The 25,850-nt window shown below is 44.0% G+C and overlaps 2 pseudogenes; both read right to left on the reverse strand.

Annotated features, from left to right (window-relative positions):
• Positions 1–4,296: 4,296 nt before the first annotated feature.
• LOC115331563 lies at positions 4,297–13,662 on the reverse strand (annotated as a pseudogene).
• Positions 13,663–13,673: 11 nt separating this feature from the next.
• On the reverse strand, positions 13,674–14,833 carry LOC120836265 (annotated as a pseudogene).
• Positions 14,834–25,850: the final 11,017 nt, after the last annotated feature.

Consider the following 25,850-nt stretch of genomic DNA (forward strand, 5'->3'; position numbering starts at 1 on the left):
CCAGAGGAACACTCGGTCTGGTTGAGCCGAGAGCTACCATTCATCTTCTTATCTTTTTAGTTATATCATCTAAAACCCTACCCTGGCTTGACGTTCCTGCGTTCTCGTCCCTCCCTCCGGAACCTAACAACGGTGAGCAGCGAAAGTGTACAAGTATCTATATATGAAAAGTCTAAACACTAATTGGGCAAACGGAACCCGCAAGCTAAGATTTAAATACATTCAACGAGATGGAGCCGATCAGAGCATATGAGTAGGAACGCGAGTAAAGGAAACAGGAAATTGTGGGAAGAAAGAACGCCGGGGAAATCAGCTTTAACAATATACAGGGCACAAAAACAAGAAATAAAGAAGGAACAGCTGTATGATAATTCAGTAGGGAGCCTTTGTTGTTTGAAGCTAGAACGGGGGTGCTACGAACAAAAACGTATAGGGCTAAATTCCAGGAAGTACACACTCTGTGCGACGTATGCAACCGCAAAAGGGAAACTATAGAACATGTAATTTTAAGGTGCGCGGGGCTTCGTCCCACCCTCTTGGGGGGGGGGGGGGGGGGGAAGTGGGGAATGACTACGGATTTGGAGGGGGCACCATGTTTTCTGGACATGGATGGACGAATGGATAGGGAAAGAATTGCGGTAACGAAGAGGAGATTGGAAGATTGGTGGAAGAGATCAAGGGAAGGAGAAAAAAACACAGACAAAAATGGGCAATAAATTCAATTTAAAAGAGAGGGGGGTCTGTTATAACAAAATTCATACAAATTAAAAAAAAGGCTGACGAAATGTTAGGCTAGGTGGCGCAAGCTGCCGCCCGTTACAAAGGGTATAGCCATTCCCATCCATCCGTGTAATCTTTAGCGGCGGTACGAGACATTACGGCGATTTAAAGCGTGTGTATGGTATTTCAAATACACTCAGTCATGCTCAGTGCCACTCTGCAAAAAAAAAAGAAAGAAGGATTAAGTAAATGACGAAACGGTGCATCCAGGAATGGGCAGTATTTTAAATACGTATTTCAAATACTTTGTGTATTTTGAATTGGCATTTAATTACAAATTGGGTAATGTATTTGACGTGTGTATTTAAATACTAAAACGTGGGTATTTCAAATAAAATTGTAATTAAATACAATTTTGTGGGCGAAAATACATTCCTCAATTTTATTGTCACTGTCCAGAGCAGGAAGAAAATTACGTTCTGCACAGAATGCGGTGCCTCAATCAAGCACAAACGTTTAGTGACTTTGTGATTACGGTGCTAGTCCAGGGCAAGAAAAGTGACGAAATCGACGCTCGCAGGCAGACTGGCTAAATAAGTACCTGTGACAACTTGTGATGCTTTTCAGCCTGATTTCCACCCGTATTTCTGCCTTGAACATTCTAAATGCGCGGGTCGTCCAGATTTTCGTAACTGGTGCGAGTTGCAACAATAAAAAATTCTCTAGCTAGTGCTGCGCGTCTTGGTCGTCTCGGTTCTTTGTTGGTCTATACCAAAATGTAATCGACAAAAAAAAGCTGCTTGATGCTCTGTACTTTTTTCGCCTATTACGTCCAAGGTGATTACATTTTTTTTTGCGATCATATTTCTATTACGTTACTAGAGCCTCGCACTCTGACTCCCGAGTGTGCGATGCAAAATTAAAATGAGATACCCAGAAACCCGTTGCAGGTGCCCTGAAGTCGCTGACCCAAATTTTGAGGAATGTATTTGTAAAAGTATTGGGAGGAGACCAAATACATTTGGTTGTATTTGTATCTTGTACTTAAATGCTTTTATGAAAATGTAATTAGATTTGTAATTAAATGCATTTTTGACGAAGTCTTTTGTATTTGTATTTCGATACATATTTGCACGTATTTGCCCATCTCTGGATGCATCAAAGCATCGTTTCGTCGTTTGTCAAAGGTTTGATGAGTACTCTGATAACGCGACCTGTGCATCTGCCATTTTCGGAGATCAGATTTACACGCCATTGACACGACCACATCGGTATGGTGGCTTCATAACAATAGGGCCTTTTAGCGAACCTTTACCGTGCTCCCCACTACCGGAGCCTTTGAAACATGCTTTGAAGCGAGCGCCCCGCGGTCACCGTGTCACTCGGGCGCGCGCTTAAAAGCATGCTGCAAAGCCTTGGATAGTGCACGGTACGCGGTGACGGCTTGCTAAAAGTCCGTATTGGTTCAGAATTACCTATACGAACACAACACAGTAAACCACTGTGGCCCTTAAAGAAAAATACTCCAATAAATATTGCCAGCAAAAAAAAAAAGCTTGTTTGGTTAGTTTTGGCGCGACATGTGCGCTTGGGAGCAGGATGGCGCAGCGAAAGTGGATTGGCGCACAATGGCGCAACTGGCGCAGCGCTTCCACCCCTGGTGCTCTCACCTAAATATATTTAGCACAATGCTTGACATGGGAAATGTAATATAGGTGAACAAATTACGCAGAACAAATTTCTATAAGGCTAGCGGTTTCTCTATAAATAATGAACACCCAAAACGTTTAGGGAGTGGAAAAGCAGCCTAACACACGTGTTACAGATGTGGGGATTGCCTCCCCTAGGCCGTTTAGCACGCACCTTAATTGTTTATTTTAGTTTTGTGAATTTACTAGCATAATCCGTTGCAACTCAAGAAGGTAGGGCGAGGGTAAGGATGGCCGGGGAGGAGGAAGGAAACAGAACACTGGAGAAGAGGGGAAAGCCTCTTTAGCATTCCGTCGGCTTCCCGCTCTTCTCCGGCCTGCCTTACCCTCGCCCTACCTTCTTGTGTTACAATGGACTATAGACTGCCTGCATTATATGGATAATGGTACTTACGTAGCCAGTGCCCCACACATCAGCAAGCACTGGATACTTCTAAATAAACAAGGTCATAAACCTCAAAAAAAAAAAACCTCTTTAATAGACAAACTGAAAAAAAATTATAAAAAAATGTTTGATGAGGTGATTTATGTACTCCTACTTATGAGTAGGCAAACAAATTTATATACAAAAGAAAGCTGTGTATCACAGATAGTACTACTATGAAAATCAACATCCATGACGGCGAAGGAATTATTTTAACACACTGGAACAGTTTTTCTGTAATATCTCTGCTCAAGCTTGAAGTCAGGGGTAATCCACTGGTCATAAGAATTTTAAGCTGGTCAAAGTTTGGTAGCATGTAGTCATGGCCATGATCATCTCTCTCATTACTTCAAGGAAATGTAATACTGTTGCACTAAAAATCCATACACCAATTCAACTCTCCTACGTCACGCCGCGGAAAAGCCGCTTCCGTCACACGTCCAGTCCGGAGTGTGGGCGGAAGTGAAATAAGATCCTGGGCACTTCTAGGGTGTTTTGGTAAAAACCTGCACATTCGCCCAAATTCCGCAGAACTGCATACACCGAGGCTATATTGAAGGAGCTGAGATGTGGGTAGGGTCAGTGTTCTATTGTTATCTGTTTGCTCAATACTTCAGAGATTGTTAATAGAAAACAAGGCGCCGTCAAACCACGATCACATTCGCCAGAGGAAATTTGCTATAAGCGAATTCAAAGACTTGTTTTCAAGCACAAAGGCTTGTCAACGACCCGCAGGCCATGTCAACAGTCTATGCGCATTCAACATGGTAACACCGGTATGAGGTAAATTTAGGCTTCCAAAGACTTGTAAACCTCAGGGTGTCTTGGGTAAATTAGCTAGGTTGAAACTGTATGTGACACTGATAATTGCAAACGGTAGAAAATGCAGATCCGAGCTCCTGTTCTGTTGAGTTCACGCATACAGATTGATCGTCGAACTCCATAATATTCGCACAACGTTTTATGGTGTAATAAGCCTTGTCCACTTCGCTGAGGCCACTAAAGTAACCAGACGTGGCTGGGAAGACGTAAAATCAACCAATCCAACACGAAAAAGAGCATGGGGACTAAAACTGACGCTGACTACATTGCATCCCAACGACTTTGTTGACAACGCCGGGTTTCCTTCCCACACCCATTGCGCATATGCCACAGACGCTGCCAGGGGCGTTCCGGTTTGCTTCGACACACGAGTGGGTGTGTAACGCTAGATTTTTGCCTAGTGTAGAGTTCCAAATATAGAACAAACCTTTCTTCATTATGTATATGCATGTGGGACTTGAACCATAAAAATTATAATCAATTTGAAATTACTAATCACAAGACAGGAAGGGCATTCTCAATGGCCATAATTAACCTGTATTAGCTTCAGTAACCCTACCCTAACTATGACAAGAAAATTTCGTGAGAAACAATTAAAATTATTTCTATTCAAAGTTGTACTCACACTGCGAACTCGTAGCCGAGAACTGCGACGTCATGGCCGAGATCCTCCTTCAAAAGACAATTATCAAAACTGGCATCCACTTGGAGCTTTGATGATCCTGGCAACTCCGCGGCCGAGACAGGAGGCAGAACAGTACCATCTGCTCCCTCCTGTGATGATGCAGGCAAGTCCACATTCAGTGCAGGAGGCGAGACACAAGCATCTTTTACGTCCTGCAATCAATCACCGTTGACAAAAATGTTTAGCCACAAAGGATGCTAACACGCAACATACTTTCTCTCACATATGCATGAGAAAATAAGATTATATGTCTACTGCAAGAAGCCAGCATTGAATTTTGGCAGCAACTATTCGGATTACTGCAGTTAAGTAGAGTATCAAGAGTAGACTAAGTAGAGTATTTATCTCAAGACACTAAAGACCTGATCACATCCTTTCATTTTAAAGTGTAAAAACATTTCATAAATAGAGAGTCGAGTGAAATTTGTCAATACAATTCCCCAGTCATCAAACATGGAAAGACTAATTTTCGAACGCATGAGAGTTTTTTAAGGAGTCTCGACAAAAAGTAAGATCTCGGAGGTTCCAAAACTTTGAAAAATGCAAACTTGAACCGGAATCTTTTTTTTTTATTTTTCAGTAAAGGACCTTGGCAGTATCGTCAGATAATGTATAACCAATCGCCACATACAATGTCGCCAGGTTGTTATGTTGCACATTTCATAAACGATGTAAACAGGTAAATATTTAGCACACTTCATTCTACCATTCACAAGTATAGCACAATGTAATCCTCAGTAATATTACTGTGCCTGGTGGCGTCCTCTAAACCGCTTCTAAACTGTACATAACACAAAAAATTACACACAGTCTGCCAACAAACAAATGACAAACATCCTTACATCTTGCTGCAACTCCTGCATCACTTTAATTTGGGCCATGTCCTTTATTGTGTCACCTTCTATTAGATTTACCCATTGTTCGAAGCCCTTGTCATAGACCTGGAATTAAGACAACAGAAAGCAGCATGACTGCCCATACACGCCATGACTCACACAAAATGTACACACGACACGTACTATACGAAAATGTGCATATTTACGAGTCTAATTAAAACACAAACTTATATTTAAATGAAAACAATGCCTGCAATACAGAATTATTACCTCGAGCAATGTGAGGTATTTGAAATGGATTAACAAAATAGCGCTGGCAGTACAGGGTCGGGGTAAAAATGTGAAACAGAATTTTTCGCTCGATACAATAAATAATGCATTGCAGAATCAAACTCAATGGAGCCGACAAGATCTAACCTCGCAGGTCGAGGGAGTGCTTGCCCTCGTTTGAGCACGTGTTCACGTATTTTCATACCGGAACCTCCTGAACCGGCGGTTTTTAAAAAGGTGGATTAACCCCCTCTTAAACAAACTACGCCACTGCTTACGTTTTTTTTTTTTTTATATAAACAAAACAAGCGTTTAGATTAAAATTGATCTTTAGGAAACTAAAAAGGCAAACTGAAATGGATGCCAACGTCATTGTTTCAGTGCTTTTGTTTTACATGATTAGATCGCTCTCATATCGCAAGAACTCTTGAATTATATCAAAGTATTCTAGAAAAGCTGAGCTATAAATTAATGAAATATTACGCATTAATATCAGGCAGCGCAACCAAAATGAACCACGTATACGCACCTGAAATGTGTGGTTCTCGAGGTCGACAACATCCGAAAGCAACGGGCATCGGCTCACCGCTTCTTTGAGGCCTACAGTTGCGTCGGCTAACGTGTACTTTCTAGCCACACCTTTGTGTTTCACTAAAACAACACAAGTAACAGTCGACATCAATGTCCAGATAATAAACGAACTCAACCGAAAACGTCGTCCTACAGCGACACCAACAGCTCCCGCCACAACAATACAACGCCCACAACGGCTTTCAGAACTGCTCAGAACGACTAGCGCGCGCGTTGTAGGCAGTGTTCCTAACTATTTTTTGCGGAAGTCCCTACAAACGTCTCTGAAAAACCCTACATGTCCCTACATCAGCACCGAAAGTTCCAACGCTCGTCCCTACGCAAAAAAAGAAAAAGAAAACAGCTGCATTCACGGCATATGCACCACAGTAGGGCCCTTGACGCTGTAGTCTTCCTTGAAATGTAATCAATTAGAAATGGGGAATATTCTTTTCTTCCTGCTTTAGTGAGTAAATTAAGCTTCGTTCACCTAGTACTTTCATTCTCTTCCAAATTCGTTTTGTGGCGGTAAATGTAACGAAAACAGACATCTTACGTGAACTGCACGCCCTGTGCCTTTCAGTTTGCATTTTAGGATATCCATTGCTCCCGTTTCCTTTTCCTGACTTCGTCCCAATCATGCCTGCGTTCTCGGAGTTTCAAGCGGCGCTTTGTGCAGTGTTGGACGAATGGCCGCTTTCGCGGGGCTTCAAATAGTGATTTTTCTATGCGAGAGTTGTGTGTAGGCCACTGGTGTAAATAATTTGGCGCAGAAGAGAGGACACTCTCGTGCCAATCCTGACGGCCCGTTGCTCGCTTAATAATAATAAAAATTTATTATCACTTCAAGCAGCAAACATGCAAATCCGCCTCACGTAAACACATTCGTGCTTGTTTGTGATAGCGGGCAGTTCCAAAGAGTAGGCCGCACGGGCTGTGCATTTTTTGCTACCGTGGTGGGATAGTGTATGAAACTAAATTCTGATCCGAATGGAGCCCCTGTCAATGTCATTACGCGAGCGTTCAGTAACGTCATGATTACGATTGTCTAGAGCTACCGATGTCGTGCCGAGACCGAAATAAATCTAAAAATTCGGATGCGTAACCTACGACACTCTAGCTCTAAAACAGGAATATTGCCATGTATTGCAATGATTGCTATCGTCGCCTGCTTGTCTATCAAACCGGTCTGGTGGCCCAAAATAACGTTCCAGTGACCAAAAGTAACGATAAAAAACATATATGCACAGATGTTGAAAAGGAAAAAAAAAACTTCTTAGTTGTACATTTCCCATTCTGATGTTAGCCTGGGATTGAGGCAGGAAAAGAGGAAGTCTCAAAGTAGAAGAAAAAGGAACAGTCGAGGATACGTCTCTGACACAGCTAAAAACAACTTTATTTGGTCACCCTCTTATATACACTCCACAATCTTCACCACAGAACCTTCGCGACCTCCAAAGCCAAAAGATAACAAAGAACTCATCTCTTTCCACCACAATAATCAAACGACCTTGACAATTCTACAAAGCCCCCCCCCCCCTCACCAACACAACCTAGCTCCGCTCTCCCGGAAGACAATCGACCTTAGCATACATAGCACACCCTCCTCCTCTACTGCCCGGCCCACAATCCCAAAACAACCCGGCAGCAAAAGATACCAATCCACCTGATCCCAACCCAAAGACACAAAGGAGGAAACCACTTACACTCTTTCACAATCAACAACCACTTAACAAAACTCTCAAATCCGCAAGAAGGTTTTTGGATTGCTGCTAAGCTGTAAAGACACTTGACTAATGCAGTTGCCCATTGATTTCATTCTTGTTGTTGCCTTTACAACCCTTCTGATGTCGTTTACTTCCCTGTGTATTATTTCTGTTTCGGACCAGCGTGGTATACAATCATTACATTCTTGAAGATGTTTCGCTATTTCCGAATCAGTCGCGTTGTTTTTGAGATTTCTTTTGTGTTCAGTCAATCTATCATTTATACACCTCGACGTTTGACCCACATACTTAAAACCACATTCCAGGAGGATTTCGTATACCACGCCATTATCACACGGAATAGACTTTTCTCGATGAATTTTTGTGCATTTCCTTACACTCTTGTGGAAGGGCGTGAGCTTACTCAACTTAGTCCGAACTAAAAACCAGATCAACATCGAACTTTTTTGCACAAGCCTTTAAGTTGTAAGACATTTTGTGATAGTACGGAATTACATTAGTTCTATTTTTTGGCCTTTGCTTTGGTTCTCTTCTACATTTGTCTGCGAATTTTACGGATAACTGCTTCCCTACGAATTCATCCTGACAACCAGCACTGTTTAGCCTTCTCCACTGATTCAGCCAAGAAATGTGTAAGTACATGATCTCTCCATTGTATTTGTGATTAAAGACTTGGCAATACCTGCTTTGACTGTTTTTGAATGGCAACTGTTTTTTGATAGCAGCGGTTTTGCGTTTTCTTTTCCGCATTCCCAACATAGCCCTTTTTCATTGTGAATCATAAGCTCTAAAAACTGCAGTTTACCATTCATGGGTCGTTCGACTGTAAACCTCACTTCCAGGGCTGCCGATCTGATCAATGCTTCCAGAGTGTCAGATAGTCCCTCCCGAAAAGAACAGATCAAAATGTCATTGACATATCTTTTCACAATACAGGATTCCGACGTCAGTTCTTGCAACCTGTCAGATACAATGCAATCCAAAGAATTTAGGTAAATTTCCGCTAACGCCGGTGCTGCACTCGACCCAATGCATACTCCCTCTTTCTGTAAATACTTTTTCCCTTGATCCTCTACTATTGTTGACTGCAAGTAATAATCAAGAACGGCAAAAAAAACTGTCCACCGATATGCCTGACCGTGATTGGAACCTTACCAAATTCATTTCAAGCACCCCTTTTACCCTTTCCAACAAACGACTCTTCTCTAATGAGCAATAAAGATCCTTGATGTCCATTGACAACATACCTCCTTCCTTTCCATGATGACCTTCGGGTACCGTGATCAATTCACTAGAATTTCTCAGTGACAAAGACTTATCTAAAATTGCATGATTTAAACCTTTTTGAAGAAACACGGAAACTACCTTCTCCCAAGTGCCATTCTCATTGATCACCACTCTAAGTGGCATCTCCGGTTTATGATCCTTAATGAAGAACTTTACGCTCAACGCTGACTTCGACAGATTTACCATGGTCTTTGCTACGTCCTTAAATTCGTCTTCCTCTAAAATTGAAACCCGATGTTCTCACCCCATTCTTGAAACAAGGATTCCATCGCTTCACCTGTTTTCGTTTGAAATGACGATTTTGAAAGAACCGCGAATCTACCGGATTTATCCGTTTGTAGCAATTGTAATGACCGATCCTCTAACCCCTTTCTAACCGAGCTGACGACACGAAAATTCCTTTTCTCATTTGTGTATCCAATCCCCATTACGTTTTGCATTCTGCCAACAGCCTGTTCAATAAACGCCGCTCTTTCTTCATGCCTGACTATTCTGGCAACCGACTGTATAGAAGAAAATACATCCACCCTTGACGGTTTTACATCAATACAAAACTTCGGTCCGTTTTCCGACACTGCTTGCGTCTTCCTTGACAACATTACGCCACCCGGATTGATAACAGAACCTCCACACATCCGATCGAAAAAACTACAAACCCGTGACTCTCTATCCCTTCCCTCCTGAGATTTCATCTTAATGCTATCCAGAACATGCCTTCGTTTGACATACCATATGAAAAACGTAATGGGGATTGGATACCGAAATTAGAAAAGGAATTTTCGTGTCGTCAGCTTGGTTAGAAAGAAGTTGGAGGATCGGTCATTACAATTGCTACAAACGGATAAATCCGGTAGATTCGAGGTTCTTTCAAAATCGTCATTTCAAACGAAAACAGGTGAAGCGATGAAATACTTGTTTCAAGAATGGGGTGGAAACATCGGGAATTTAAAGAAAAAAATAGTTTCGATTTTAGAGGAAGACGAATTTAAGGACGGAGCAAAAACCATGGTAAACCTGTCGAAGTCAGCGTTGAGCGTAAAGTTCTTCATTAAGGATCATAAACTAGAGATGCCACTTAGAGTGGTGATCAATGAGAATGGCACTTGGCAGAAGGTAGTTTCCGTGTTTCTTCAAAAAGGTTTAAATCATGCAATTCTAGATAAGTCTTTGTCACTGAGAAATTCGAGTGAATCACGGTACTCGAAGGTCATCATGGGAAGGAAGGAGATATGTTGTCAATGGACATCAAGGATCTTTTTCACTCGTTAGAGAAGAGTCGTTTGTTGGAAAGGGTAAAAGGGGTGCTTGAAATGAATTTGGTAAGGTTTCAATCGCGGTCAGGCATACCGGTGGACAGTTTTTTTTGCCGTTCTTGATTATTACTTGCAGTCAACAATAGTAGAGTATCAAGGGAAAAAGTATTTACAGAAAGAGGGAGTATGCATTGGGTCGAGTGTTGCACCGGCGTTAGCGGAAATTTACCTAAATTCTTTGGATTGCATTGTACCTGATAGGTTGCAAGAACTGACGTCGGAATCCTGTTTTGTGAAAAGATATGTCGATGACATTTTGATCTGTTCTTTTCGGGAGGGATTATCTGACACTCTGGAAGAATTGATCAGATCGGCAGCCCCGGAAGTGAGGTTTACAGTCGAACGACCCATGAATGGTAAACTACAGTTTTAGAGCTTATGATTCACAATGAAAAAGGGCTGTTGGGAATATGGAAAAGAAAACGCAAAACCGCTGCTATCAAAAAAAGGTTGCCATTCAAAAACAGTCAAAGCAGGTATTGTCAAGTATTTAATCACAAATGCAATGGAGAGATCATGTACACATTTCTTGGCTGAATCAGTGGAAAGACAGTGGAGAAGGCTAAACAGTGCTTGTTATCAGGATGAATTCGTAGGGAAGCAGTTATCCGTAAAATTCGCAGACAAATGTAGAGCAGAACCAAAGCAAAGGCCTAAAAATAGAACTACTGTAATTCCGTACTACCACAAAATTTCTCACAACTTAAAGGCGTGTGCAAAAAAGTTCGATGTTGATCTGGTTTTTAGTTCGGACTATAAGTTGAGTAAGCTCACGCCCTTCCACAAGAGTGTAAGGGAATGCACAAAAATGCATCGAGAAAAGTGGGATACGGCCCATTCGTCACATGCACACTCGTCACAGGACGATTGGCCACAGGACGATTCGTTACACAGGAACATTCGTCATAGGATGACTCGTCACGCGGCCAACCGGTGCCACAATAGTTCGTCCCCCCAAAAATGTATTCTTCAATTTGGCTCGCGGCGGACAAACTGGCTCACATCATAACTTATTATGTGCTTGGCTTCTGAAAGGCGAAGAATTTGTAACAAACGTTTTAGCTTCTGGCTCCGTCCCAAACGGTGAATGCTGAGGCCATATAAGAGCGACTATTTTGAAGTCAAACTACATTCAAAATAATGGATGTGATCGACACAAAGAGAGGTAGAGCCACGATGCTGCACGACGGGAACGCGTACAGATTCAGCAGAATGAATTCTGATGCTTATTAATTTTGTCGAATAGGTATATGCAAGGCAAAAATCAAAACTGATTTGGCTGCCAGCCGGATCGTTCAAGCCGGCAACTGAGATCAACCTGCTGAAGACTAGTAATATAATGAAAGTAAAAGCGGAGGAGTATTGTAAGATTAGTTTTCCAAACCACTGGTTTATGTGACAGTGGGAAGTCGAGAAACTTCTCATCAGGGAATGTGGGCAGTTGTTCAAATTTGCGATTTACTATCGTCCCCTGCCCGATCGATGTGACCAGTTGCCTGCATGAGAAGTCATGCTGTGACAAATGTTCCTATGTGACGAATCTTCCTGTGACCAATCGTCCTGTGACGAGTGCGCATGTGACGAATCGCCCTCATCCCGAGAAAAGTCTATTCCGTTTGATAATGGAGTGGTATACGAAATCCCCCTGGAATGTGGTTTTAAGTATGTGGGTCAACCGTCGAGGTGTATAAATGATAGATTGACTGGACACAAAAGAAATCTCAAAAACAACGCGACTGATTCGGAAATAGCGAAACATGTTCAAGAATGTAATGATTGTATACCACGCTCTTCCGAAACAGAAATAAAACACGGGGAAGTAAACGACATCAAAAGGGTTGTAAAGGAAACAATAAGAATGAAATCAATGGGCAACTGCATTAGTCAAGTGTCGTTTCAGCTTAGCAGCAGTGCAAAAACTTTTTTGCGGATCTGAGAGTTTTGTTAAGTGGTTGTTGATTGTGAAAGAGTGTAAATGGTTTCCTCCTTTGTGTCTCCGGGTTGGGATCAGGTGGATTGGTATCTTTTGTTGCCGGGTTGTTTTGGGATTGTGGGCCGGGGAGTAGAGGAGGAGGGTGTGCTATGTACGCGAAGGTCGATTGTCTTCCGGGAGAGCGGAGCTAGGTTGTGTTGGTGAGGGGAGGGGGGAGGGGGTTTTGTAGAATTCTCAAGGTCGTTTGATTATTGTGGTGGAAAGAGATGAGTTCTTTGTTATCTTTTGGCTTTTGAGGTCGCGAAGGTTCTGTGGTAAAGATTGTGGAGTGTATATAAGAGGGTGACCGAATAAACTTGTCTTTAGCTGTGTTAGAGACGTATCCTCGACTATTCCTTTTTCTTCAACTTTGAAACTTCCTCTTTTCCTGCCTCAGTCTCAGGCTAACATCAGAATAGTTAATTTCCACCAGCTCGACTGCGGCCTCACTACAATATCATTGTACATTTCCTTCTTAAAGAGCTTTATATGTCCTTCTTTCGCAGTCAAGTTGACACACGTCTCTCCCCGGGTAGCCATGGCTGACCTGACCAAAAGCAGGCCGTTGACATTCTCCGGCCCAAGCCTGTTTCTTTTACGGGTCTTCATGTCAGTCAACATTGAAAAGATGCGCTCTGTTTCTGTATTGGAGTGAGGAAGGGTGAGGACCAGCTTTGCCAGGGTAGCGATGTTAGGAAGTACTAATTTGCCATCGAACGTCTTCGTCTTGCTCACCTGACCCCAGAACGCGTCTGGCGACTTGGTTTGCAGCTCAATCTTCTCACTCTCTGTGAAGAACGAGGGAAGCATTCGCTACTCTTGCTCAACATCGCCGACACTGGGTAGGAGGCGCTTGTAGCGATCTTGACGCACGGGCAACGATGGCAGACGTTTCCGGGCCTCGTAGCTCAATGCCGTTGAGGCTGCACAAACCGCACTTCGTGGAAGAAGGGTCCGGAGATCGGAAGCCTTTTCTGGACTTCGAGCACTGCGGTTTGATAAAAAGACATGCAGCGCAGCTTGAAGTCACGAACTTCGGATGATCCTTCTTCAATGGTGATCTTGTCCAGGATTCCCCGGCAGCCTGCTCCAACGTACAGCTCCTCCAAGGTCAGGAGATTTCTGGGGTCGAGTGCATTGAGTTTTGCAGGGTCCTCAATAGAAGACGGCTTCATGAAATTCTGGTATAGGCCCTCAGTGGTCTTGGGCTTTCCTCTTGAATGACTGCGATTAGGCTGTCCTTGCTCTGAAACATTGCGTTAAGCTTGTTGAAGAAGCCAAGCACATATTGCATGAACTTGAGATACGCCTCCGTGATGGGGTTCATGTCCTTCAAGATCAGCTTTGCGGCCACAATGCGGTCCTCTGTAGCTGCCTGTAAGAAGAACAATTTTAAGGTCTCCCATTCCTGGAGGACGCGCTCTACACACTGGTGCAGCACAAGCCATCGCGTCTCACTTGGTCTCAGTATCTTGTTCTTCTCTTTGTGGAGGTACTCTTGGAGTTCAGCGAGCTGAGCCTGACGCTTACAGCTATGGCTGAAGTAGTTGGCGACGTTTCTCAAGAGGTCCCAACGTTCCTGGGAGGCTTTAGTGCTGCCTTGCTTGCTGCTATATGCAGCGAGTGACAGATGCAGCGGATGGTTATAAAACTGTCATCCGCCTTTTTTTGCAGCCTTGTCATCAGGGAGTTGCGCTCCCCCACCATCCCACTAGCGTTGTCGCATGCGAGCGCGATTATCTTGGTTAGCGGGAGTTTCTTCTCAGACAGGCATTTCTCCACAGCTGAGGCAAGCGACTCTGATGAGCACGACCTGGCGTCAAGTGGGATGACTTCCAACAGCTGTGTTATTGCTTTTTCTTGCTCTTCTGAAAAATAGCGGACGACACAGCAGAGGAGTTTGGTGTTCGTTATGTCCGTGCCCTCATCTACAAATATCGAAAACTTCGAAGCTCCCAGTCTGTGCGCGAGAACTTCAGTCTCCGCTTTGCCAACACGTTTTTTACGATAGATTCACACTTCGTTCTGTGAAGACTCACACCTTTGGCAAGGGCTGAGTCATGAAAGAGCACCTTAGCGAGCTCGCCCAGATGATCCATTGCCTTGAAGGATAAGGCGTGCTCAGCCACAAAAGCCGACATTTTGATCTCAGCAGTCTTCACGTTCTGTTCGTGCGGGTTTGACTTCTGTACGAATGCTGTCATCAAGTTCTGCTTTCTCAGCCCCGCGGTTGCCTTTATGTGGGCATCTCTTTTTGAATGTTTGGTCAACTCACTGTGTCCGGCGACCAGGCTTGCGTTGCAGGCCTTACACGATGCACGAAATGGGTTTCTTGGGTCCGGTGCGAGCCTTCCCTTGAACTCCGGATGCTCCAACCATGCCTCGCGGAAGCGCTGCTTCCTCGAAGGTTCGGCTTCATCCTTTGCCAGTTCCCCTCGGACTTTTCGTTTCGTTTTCTGTGTCGTCACCGATGACGGTCCAGCGTGTTGGTTTGTCATCGTTTTGTTCTATACGGGGCTGATCAAACTGTATACTAGTCACAGGTCGGAATCGGTATGGTTTTGGAAATGTAAGGGGAAAGGGAGAAGGGAGGGAGGACTATTGAAGCGACGACTAAACAAGCGAAACCACGAGGAAAAAGAGCGCGGTCGTGCGTGTCGTCTGCTACTTCCGTTAAAGCAGGTTGTCATGTGCTTCGGTGCGGCCAATCAGAAACCCACAATTGCTCAACGCTTCAGGATCGAGGTGCACGAGAGAAACGATGTTACATCTTTATCAAAAAGCGCGCCGCAGCGTGTTTATCGCGTTTAACATAATGTCTGTTCGATCTGTGGCGCCACCTGGTGTTTCCAGAAGTAACTTTGTTGAAGCAAGAAATATACAAAAATGCCTAAAGTCCAGAGAACACAATTGAGTTTTTACATGAACATTAAAACATTTCCGTAAATTAAAAAAAAAAAAGATGGCAGCGATTGTGGAAGTCCCCACGTTTTCCTGTAAAAGTGGCAGGGCGTCCCTACGTCCTTAGTGGACCAACAAATCGCCAAAAGTCCCTACGTTTAGGGACATGTCCCTACAGTTGGTAACACTGGTTGTAGGTTGGATTGGATCGAGTCGGATCACATCGCAATGATTCAACTAAAGGCTTTCATAAGTCGTTACGGTAAAGATGTGAAAAATAAAAAAAATACAAGTTGAAAATAATAGCATTTCTAAGTATTGTGCACAGAGAACGTGCAGCGTACATATAAGTGTAGCATTTAGAACCGAGATAATCATGCGTGTTTCGTTGCTTCAGGTTTCGTTTCTGTTCGCTCTTCCATTTCGCCATTGCCATGGCAACGCAACACCTCCTTCTACTGCGCTCGCTTCGAAAAGTTCGAGCGCACTTTTTCTCGAGTTCTTCACCTTCCGAAACTGGTGCAAGAAGAAAAGGCTTGCTTTCTCCTCAGAACGCGGGTCAACAAGCGTCCTTATTCTGTGTGACGGCGTGACCGTTCTCGCGTGCTCGGGTTCAAGGCTGGTGCCAGGGTGGTACGATCTCGGAATCGTCGGGAAAAGAATTCAGAGCTCTAGGACTTCTGGGTCCCTTTCCTGACTTGACCTTTGGCAAGGCAAGCACGTACGTTCTGAGAGCAGTGCAACGCTTTTCTTTTTTGAACGATCACATTGCGCTGTGTGCCATTTCCAAGCGTAACCATGAAAAGCTATTTTCTTTTTGTTTTGAGACCATAATCCTATATTTGTAAACACCGAGGTATCAGTCGATTAAGGAGCCAGTTGAGGGCCAAATGACTGAGAGCCTGCTCAAAATGTGCTCTGGGATTCTTTGGCGCAACCAACGTTGGTTGTCACTGGTCTCCGTACGGCGGCGAGCTCACGCCATCCGGCCTTCACCGGTGAGTGTCGAATCCCCCTTCTCAACCTGTCCGACACCGAAGTCATGTATCTCAGTCCGCAACTGCAACGGTGGTCGCGGGTTAAATAATCTCTACGCTGGTTATCGCGCCGAGGAGGACGTCTCGCTTTTTATCTTTGCTCCCTCACTTTTCCTCTACCTCTCTACTCATGGCGCCCCTCAAGCGGCCGCGGCCGTCGCGCAACGCCAATAAATGTGCTCGCAGTCAATTTTGTTTGTCCATATCCTCGTGTTTTTTTTTTAATTCTTTTGCCTTTTTTTGTTCCTATAACGATACCAGCATGCCCCATTTGATCGGAACAGAAGCATAAACCGCAGTACTGGCACACTGGTGCTGTGCAGCTATAAGTGCTGTAAATAGACTTTGTTGCTGAAGGTCGTCCGAAGCTCAAAGAAAATAAATTCTGATTGCACTAGGAGCGTGAGATGTCCTAGACACGTCACTGCTTTCTCCCTAATCTTCTATTATTGCAAGTGCAATCTTTACTTTAAGAAATATCAGTAGATAGGGCTGCTGATTCAAAAATAAATAAATAAACTCTCTTGCAAGATAGAATACTGTGAACTGCTTTATTTTCGCAAATCGCCTACAATTCGCGAAAAATAGGTCCCGCGAACAATTCCGGTAAAATGTAAACGCACTGGAATCTATATTGAGATCCCACCGCGTCGCGAAAATTAGAACCCGCGTATTATTCCAAAACTTGTTTTGACCTAAATCGCGAAACATTGAGCCCGCAAAAAATAAGTCGTTTACAGTATACCGAACCATGTATCTGTTTGTTAATTCTTTTTTTTCACAATTCGATCTCTTTTAGTTCATCGAAAGAGCAGTAAGCTAACAGACAAGTTGTTGAATCTTAAGCATAACAAAACCTCAGACATATAGGGAAGAATGCACACAACAAGGACTCAGATTACAGCATTTCTTGGCAAGATATGCCAAGCGTACAACAAATCCCTGCCATTATATAAATGTGTGGAACTCAAAACGGAAATATCTAACATCATGTTAGATATTCAAGTGTTATAACGTTGTCTGTCCTTTTTCCTCCTCAAGTTTTTCGCTATTTTCTCCCCGTGTTTGTTTTTATCTTCATATTAAATATACACCAGCTCACCGGCACTCAGCACCTTTTTTCTTTTGTATCTATCTCTCTTATGTCTTCAGTGGTTCAGCGACTTGTACAGCATGGGCCGAAGAAATTTTACCTCTTTAAACTAACTCCAAAATCAGTTTTTCAAAGTATCGTGCTGTGGTTCAGTACAGAAGTGTGGGTAGATGGTGGATTTTTATGGTGAATATATCAACAAAATAATATATATCGTTCAAAAGAAAAAAAAGCTTGCCATCGGCAATCTACGGCAGCCATCTGCACCTGGTACCCGCCTACTTGCAAGTGCGGCCCACAGAGGGCGGAAGCATCGACAGCCCGCGGTGCGCCGTTCCCACAGGGCGCAGAAAAGTTTAGAAGGCAATCTCCCGAAACCTTTTTATTAGTTTTCCCTCGGCCTGGCGCTCGTCTTTGCGATGCAAGATTTTCAAGATACAGTATTTTTGTATTTGAGAATAAAATTAAAATGAAAACAAATATTTAAGCAATTTTGTACAAGATCGAGACGCCTGTCCGTCTCGTACCGTTTTACATGTATCCAATTATGCCCTCTGTCGGCAGCTCCTCAAATAGGCGAGTGCCATCTGGTAACGGCCGACATAGATTGCTGATAACAAGTTTTTTTTTTGCTTTTGTTCTTTTGAATAAGGTAAGTTATTTTTGTCGATATTTTCACCAAGAAATTCACCATCTACCCACATCTCTGTTCTAAATCTCAACACGATACATTGAGAAACAGATTTTTGCGGTCCAGTTAAAGAGGTAAGATCCCTTTTGCCTATGCTGTAGATTTACATTCGAAATGCCTGCTTCAATAAACAACAATTTAAAGACCATGCATTTTCTCAGGGGTGCAGATCAAAAATTTGCATTCAACTGTATTCAGATGAATTCGAAGTGTGTGGCACACTTGGCAGTAAAAGGGGAAAGCATAAAATGATTGCTGTGTATTATTCCGTGCTAAATGCTCCCATAGCATTAAAGTATCGTCTTTCGCAAATTCATCTCGCTCTGCTTGTCAATGAAAAACTTGCACTTAAGCACGGTCTAGACAAGGTGTTTGAGCCATTGGTTGAGGACATTTTGTAATTGGAGAGTACAGGAATTGTGGTGCACGGAGAAACGCTCAAGGTATGTGCATTGTTTCTAACAGGAGATAATCTGTCCTGTCATCGCATTGGGGGCTTTAAATGCAGTTTTTGTCACGACCGCATCTGTACGTATTGTCTCGCTTTGCGTCATGAAATCTCCGTTAAACACTCGGCTACTGATTTTATTAGACGCACTCCCGAAGGCCACATGTACCACCTCAGAATGAAGATTAATGGTGTCCACACTCTCATTGTATGGGGTGCAGGAGGCATGTCCTCTCACATTTACTGGCTTTCAGAAAACTGAGCACCTGCCACCTGACGTCATGCATGACATTCATGAGGGACTTTTCCTTTTGTTTTAAGACATGTGCTTTGGTCTTTTATCACATCGGGCATGGTTTCATTTAGTGACCGGAATGTTGCTGTATTAGAGCATTACTATGCCCCTGTGACAGAAAAAATAACAAAAAAAACGGAGATCATTTCGATGGATTACATTAGGGGGAAGCAAACATGAAAGGCAATGCATTTTAGATCTTCTGTTTCTTCAGGCATCTTGCAATATATAAGTGGGAGGATGTGTTCCATGCGGACACGACGTGTGGAAACTATACCTTTCATTGCGAGAAATTGTTGATGCTGTCATGAGCAAAAGATTACCATTAGATATGTAGATATGTGTGCGTTCTTCGTAAAAAATCGATTCTTTTTTGTCCAGAGTTTGAAACACTCTTTCCCGCAACAGGAGTGCCATGAAAGATGCACTATCTTGTTAATTATCTAGATTATCTATTGAGGTATGGTCCTTTTGTTAACAAATGGGCCATGCGGCACGAGGCAAAGCATCAATATTTTAGGAACATACAAAGGAAAATTCGCAACTTCAAGGACATCACTGGTCGTCTGTCTAGACGCCCCCACTTACTCCAGATGTATGTTTTTGCCTGTGAAAATGCTGGCCTGCAGCTGGATACAACTGGATGTAAACGTGTTCTGTATGAACATTTGCCAGTTCATGTTCAGGACCACGTCATCACTCACAACCTTGGCAGAGAGGAACTGTTCACGCTGAAAACTGCTGTTCCACGGGATGAACTCCCACAATTCACTGAAATGATTGAAATTTTTTCTGTCAACAGGAATATTGTCCTGCTTAACCAAAGACTTGAAACTGTACGGTTTGATTCTCACTTTTATGTGTTTGGGGTAAAGTAGACTTTGGAATTTTCCACTATGACTGAGTTCTCTTCAATCAGTCCATACCTGCTGACCGTAGAGAAGAACGGAGGCTTACATGTAATTAACCCCCGGCATGGTTTGCTATAATTATAAGGTGCTTCGACTTTCCACGGGGAGCATACGATATTAATTTATGCTTTGGCTTTTGCTGCAGATACTGGCCACTTTGAGGATGGTAGATATGTGTAACTTCTCATCACACTTCCCCTGGATCCAACTTGACATGTGCCACCAGTTTTCATACCCTGCTGGAACTGCATTTTGAAGCGTGTTGCACTCATGCCTGAACAGCTGCTTCCAACTCATAATGTCTTTAGAATGGCATGCGGGATGGCCCCGAACAGGAAATAACCACCGAGTCCAGCGCGAGTAGCACACATGCACGACCAAATCTCAGACAAGTTGCACGACGCGTCGAAAACATGGCTCAACCCAGTCGGGCGCTGATCTCTCATGGCCTTATGTGAGTACATGCGACGCCATAATTTAGAAACGTCCGGTAGAATTCAATTGTCTTTCTGATGCTTCGTACGACCCGTCTGACGTTTGGTGGCATAATGCATAACCTATTTAGACCTTGGTGATTATCACCTGTTTGGGGCAACAAAAACGCCCTGCAAGGATGCCAGTTTACAGTCTGATAAGATGGAAGCAGCTGCAACACACTTTCACTAAGTCGTTCCACAGTGTATGAAAAGACTTATACACCAGTGGCACAAGTGCATGTGTTCCTTTTGCAGGAGGATTATATATCGAGAAGCTGCACATATCTGTCAATCCATGAGTGGTTAGTATCTGCAGGAAAAAGAAGAAGTCTAAACAGTTAGTGTGCCTCTCGTACTACAGCGGTTTTGGTGCATTTATATTTATTTTTATCAAGTGGTGCATAACGTGTATTCAAATATTCCACATGCTTGCTTGGCCGAATATATACGCTGAAAACACGTGTGTATATATTGGTATACTTTTTAGCGGATGCTGCTGTTAACATTTGCTTTTCCATTTTGGACGTGTTTGCTTCCTGACTCAATATGAAGATACTCAGTGCCGGTGTCGTTCTTATGTCCAGATTTCACTGATGCCATAAATGCTTGATGCCATGCTGTGCTGTTGTGTGTGCAATGGGTGATGTTTTCAGCTGACACTGATCGTGCTGTTTGGCATTCTGCCCTTTTTCATTTTTGCAATACAATACTTTAGTTTTATGTGTTCATTTCGCGGTGTTCTTATAGGAAAAGAGACAAACACTGGTCCTCCCCTAGCACCCCCCCCCCCCCCCCCCCCCCCAAAGAAACACCTACACCAAAATGCCAGATCCTGAACACATATTTTAATTTTGTTTCGTACAATCCTGTGCGATTCTGGGTTGTATACTGTGAAGTTTTGTGTTGTGTATATAAATGTTTTGCTGCCTTTTGAGATGACCATCGCGCGATCGGAGAGCTCTGGCCCAAGACGATCCTTTTAATGGCGAGACATTATTTATTTATTTATTAAAAGACATACATGCATACTCTATGGTAGCTTTGCTGTCAAATTTTCTGTATTCTGGGTGATTTTAGGGCAAGTTAATGTGGTCTTAGATTACTCAATTAATTAGATAATTGACGAGTAAACATTGCCCCTCACTTCTAACTTTCTTCTAACTGTTCTTCACCAATAATCGAGTCAAGAGTGATAATTTTACACTCGTACTCAATGTTATATTGAAGCGGAAATCAACTTTTATGGTAAATCGTTCAAACAGCGTTTAAAAAAAAGTATTTTGTACCACAAATCTTTCTTTTCAGAAACACTTTTGAACAAAATTAAAGCAATGAATACGCGTTTTGAAATTATCACCTTCACATTAATACTGAAGAAAAATATGGCGCGTGTGGCAGCAGTTACTCAGTAGTTATCTAATACATTTATTATTGGGTTGCTCTAGAATAAATAAGAATCCACGAAAGATGTCAGAAAAGCTACTTTGAGTGTATTTTTACATCCATTATAATAGAAAAGATAATGTTTTCTGCAATATAAAATGATCGCTTTGTGTCCAGAGAATGAAAAAGAGTTTTCAGTAGAGACCACCGTTTACCACTCGAAAGGTGTAATATTGATTCAACGCAGACTTGTATGTACCTTAAATACTCTATTCAAGTTACTGTATTTTGAATACTTTTGTGAGTAACTTGGTATCTTGCAAATACTTTCGAACGTTAGTATTTAGTACGCTATCTTATATACCTTTTTTCAAGTAACTTATACTCATTTCAAAGTTACTTTTAAGTTACTTTCTATTTTTTTATCTTCTTTAGGGGCGGGAAGCTTCGAAAATATTGAGATCCAGTTATTTTGGCTAGGCGCCCCCTATTGCAGATACATTTCGTGCCAGGTAATACAATGCACTTCCGTTCTTCTGCTGAAAGAGGTGACACGGAGAAGCAGGCGTCGCAGCCTCAAGCTGAGCGGACATGTGTCGTGTCTTCTAACTGGGCAAAACGTCAAAGCACATTTCTTACAATTTGTTTGTGGCCAAGCCCAAGAGCAACAGAGATTCCGAAGCGGAAGGTCATGCGGGTGAAAGCGTAAGATGTGCACAAGGCTACAAGCCAGAGGGAGGGCACTTGTGTCGGAGAGAGGGTGGGTCCTACAAGTGTCTGGTAAGAGTCGACAGTAAACCGGAGGTTATTTTTCTATGTTATGGACTGAAAGTATATAAAAGAAAGCCTTCCAGCTTCAGAAATGACTTTGCATCCGCACGCAGTCGCACACACCGCTCGTTCGTTTCACTGGGCTCTATTCGACACAAGACTCGTAAGACGCGACTACACGGCTCCAATCCGGCGGCCCATCGCTCGCGGTTTTTAGTAAATCGTGTTTCCCCCCCCGCTAACCCTCCGCTACGAAGCAACCGCCACTGCAGCTGCGTGGCGATGGCCTTGGCTGTAGAGTTCCGGGTAGCGGAGGGGGAAACACAGCCTACGGTCTACTAAAGCTCGCTATTGTCTTCGGTAGCACGAATGACCGCCGGCGCCCACCACGGTGGCACCCGCTCTCCCCTTGCCTGGACTCCCCGACCCCCGACTGCACGGCACCGCCAGTGCAATGACGGGGGAAGCGGAAATGAACACCCGACACAAGGGAAGCGTCGGATGCGAGCCTCTGTGTAGAAACCAGGGTGTCGAACCGGAACCGAACCGAACCAAAAACCGGAACCGAACCGGTATTTTTTCCGGAACTGAACGCGAACCAGAACCGTTATATTGTTATTGCGATTAACCCGAACCGGAACTGAACCGGAAAAAAAATAACGGTTACCGGCTCATGTCAAAACGGTTCGGCCACGCGCTGTTGACAATGAATGTGCTATCAATGCCATTTGTTTTTTAAGTGCCGTCAACTGACACACACCTCGCTTACACATTTTTCTTCTCTACTCAGTCTTAGGAATATAAACGCTGTATCCATGAATCCTGACAAACGCTGCATCCATGAATCTTGACATAGGAACCAGTATTGCGCTGGTCGCGGCTTGCACGGAAGAAAGAGAATTAGAAAACTGTGCAAAAAAAAAATCGTGTCACGGGATTTTATTTTCCTACAATCTCGTAAATCCTAAATGCTGCTGTGTGCTCATTTCACAACACGTTTCTAAAACGCGCGAGTTCTGGAAGCTTGCTTCCATCGGAACGAGAAAAGAAAAGGCTGTGGAGTTTGATAATAATGCATCCGGTTTCCTATAGGCACTTAGAAGCTAACATATTTGTGAGACAGCGAACTCTTCTATTTTAATATTTATCCTATTACGTCCTTCTGGCGTTGCGTTCGGTGAAGTGTTTTTCATATTCCGTATCTTGTTTAATGAAAACTTCTTTAAGGGTCTAATTTGAGTTACCGAAGGCTAGTTCAAATAAAGAAAGCAGTATTTTCTCCCCACTGTTCTTTCAATTGCTTACACGCCGCGGTGGCGGGATAGTTAGTGAGTTCTACGGGTAAGTGGGCTTGTAAGGAGGTCGCGGACTTTACAGCTACTGCGTCGGACCCAATTAGATGAAGTCCGAATGCGTAAACGTCGGTGAGGTAACCTTTGAGTGCACGAGAAACCATTCCTGGTAGAAATCCCTGAGCCTTGCACTACGATGTATCCCGTTTCGTATGTGCTGATTTCAGATGTTTTATTTGTAATTTATTTTGATGGTGCAATTTGTCATTGATAATTTCCAAACCGGTTCGCGAACCGGTTCGCGGATCGAATTAATCGAACCAGAGCTGAACCGGAACAAAATAAATTTACCTGAACCTGAACCGTAACCGAACCCGTATTTTTTTCGGCTCGACACACTGGTAGAAACTCCCTCCGCAGGCGAACGGGCCCCGCGCTGCCCTCGCGAATGTCCTCGCCATAGCAAGGGTATAAAAGAAAAACGTTTTTATTTTTGTTTCATTCATAGTTATTTGGGGCCTCCTAGAAGCCTGAGTGGCAGCCTACGTCTAGCTGAGAGATTTCTAGGAGATTCCAGAGCAGCTGGGAGGAAGTATTTTTCCTGACTTCAGTTGTGCTTGAAAATGAATGGCAGAGAAAATTGTAATTTGAGAGTATCTTGAAAGTAACGAGTTACTTTTTGGAGTATTTTGTACTTTACTCAATTACTTTACAAATCTAAGTATTGAGTACTCTACTCAGTTACTATTTTTCGTGGTACTCAGTAACTTATATACTTTTAGTGAGTATCTTGTACAAGTCGTAATTGAAAAACTGTTAGAAATCCACCAGGAAGTCTAATAACACCTCTACAGCCAACTCAAAAGGTCTAAGCAAACATTTACGTTGAATGAATGAATAAACTTTATTGCAGGTATGGGCTCTAGTACACCCAGTTGGAGCCCCTGGTCCGGGGCCCCATACGTGGCGGCCACCGACTCGGCGCGGTCAACCAGCCATTGCTGGCCGGTGGCCGTGTCATCGGTCAGCCGCTCCTCCCAGGAGGTCGGGGAGGGGTTGGGAAGAGGCGAGACAGAGGGAATGGCTTGGCATTGCCAGGCCATATGGAGAAGGGTAGGACGATCGCCGCAGTGCGGGCACTCAGGCGGACCGCGGGAGGGTACAGGTATGAGTAGAAAAGGGGCGTCGGGAAGGTGTTGGTTTGGAGTTGACGCCATAGGACGCCCTGTCTGCGAGTAAGGGAAGGATGGGGAGCAGAATAATGTTTTCGAGCAAGGCGTAGCTCAGCTACGTGAGTCGAGTATGAAAAAGGGGCTGGTCGGATGGTAGCAGAGTCTTCCCCAGGTGCCCGGTTTGAGAGTTCTCGGGCGAGCGCATGTGCGCACTCATTACCAGGGATGTCTGCGTGCCCAGGCACCCAGACTAACCGGAAAGTGTGGGAGGTGGAGGATAGGAAAGAGTCGAGTAGGGACGCAGTGAAGGGATGTAGGGTGTTGTAAAGGAAGTGGCGACAGGCCGTCTGGGAGTCAGTCAGAATATGAGTGGGCGTGGAAGAGGAAAGAGTGGAGGTGGAAAGGATTGCCCTGGCAACCGCACGCTCCTCCAGGACGAACACGGCGCTGAGACCACGTTCCGTAGCAGCGTGGACCAGCCTGAGATCACTGTTCACGACGACTGTGATCCCCCCGCGTGCATCCTGCGGACTGGCGTCCGTAAAGAAGGCACGAACGGTATCGCAGCCTTCAGTATACGCGCGTCGGAGGTAGCGCGAGCGATGGTCACGCCGCGCCGAGTGACGGGTAGGATGCATATGGCGGGGAATAGGAGCCACAATGAGTTTGGCGCGAGCAGCGGGGGAGAGACCCGCAGCGCTAAAGGAAGCAGGACAGGGTGGGAAACCAAGGGTAGCAAGGAGACTCTGCCCTTCAGCCGTCGAGCGCGAGCGCATCAACTGGGTAGCCTCATGCGCTTCTATAAGTTCCTCCAGGGTGTTGGTCACACCAAGCCGCTCTAGGCAAACGGTGGCTGTGCGAACGGGGAGACCGAGCGCCAGTTTCTGCGCCTTCCGTAGTAGGGTAGATATACGTTTGTGTTCAGTCTGGGTAAGGTTGTGGTACGGTAGGTGGTAGAGTAGACGTGTATGAATCAAGGCCTGGACAAGGCGCAAGGCATCTGCCTCTTTAAGGCCATTTCGGCGGTTAGAGACGTGGCGTAGCA

Source organism: Ixodes scapularis, unplaced genomic scaffold (genome assembly GCF_016920785.2).
Source record: "Ixodes scapularis isolate PalLabHiFi unplaced genomic scaffold, ASM1692078v2 PGA_scaffold39__5_contigs__length_11793443, whole genome shotgun sequence".
NCBI classification, from domain to species: Eukaryota; Metazoa; Arthropoda; class Arachnida; order Ixodida; family Ixodidae; genus Ixodes; species Ixodes scapularis.